This window comes from Frieseomelitta varia, unplaced genomic scaffold (assembly GCF_011392965.1).
Source record: "Frieseomelitta varia isolate USP_RPSP 00005682 unplaced genomic scaffold, Fvar_1.2 scaffold_354, whole genome shotgun sequence".
Classification (NCBI taxonomy): domain Eukaryota; kingdom Metazoa; phylum Arthropoda; class Insecta; order Hymenoptera; family Apidae; genus Frieseomelitta; species Frieseomelitta varia.
The window spans coordinates 155,936-156,634 of NW_025110095.1; positions in this window are offsets into that span (position 1 = coordinate 155,936).

Consider the following 699-nt stretch of genomic DNA (forward strand, 5'->3'; position numbering starts at 1 on the left):
CAGGCGCGCAGCACTTTAGACATTGTTTAATTTTTCATTTCCTCTTTTTTTTCTTTTTTTTTTTTTTAAATTTTCGCATGCCTCCGTTTCTGTTGTAATTTTTTTTCGTTTTTTTTTCCTATTTCTTCTTTTTTTCTTTTTTATATTCAATTTGTTTAGATTGTTCAATCTCGTCTTGAAACACCCGCACTTCCATTAGAAAAATCTCGCGAGCGCGAGATCGCGCGTACCACGCAGAAGAAAAAGAGGGAATCATCTGTTTCTAGCTCTTTAGTTTTTAAATTTTTTCCCCGTTTTTTTTCTAGTTTGTCTTCTGATTCCTCGCGCGATTCTTGCACAAGCTCGTCGTTGAGAATTCATCCCTTTTTCGTTAAATATTTTTTTTCTTTTTGTTTATTCTTTAAATCTATCATACTTTCGCTCTCTCACTTTCTCTCGATCCCTTTCTCTCCTTCTCTCTTACTTTACACTTTTTTTTTTTGTTCATTCTTTAGAAAATAATTTTTATCTCTGTAAGTTTTCTCTGTGTTTGTGTACGTTTCTTTTTGTTTTTTTTTTTTTTTTTTTGTTTTTTTTTTATTTTTTTTGTAGCGACAGCACGAAACGCCGTGCGAATAAGAAACGAATCCGGGAGCGTCGATTTTTATTCGTACGGTCAATTAGAATTAATGTGCCCGTCGCAAAATCTTAATTTTTTTA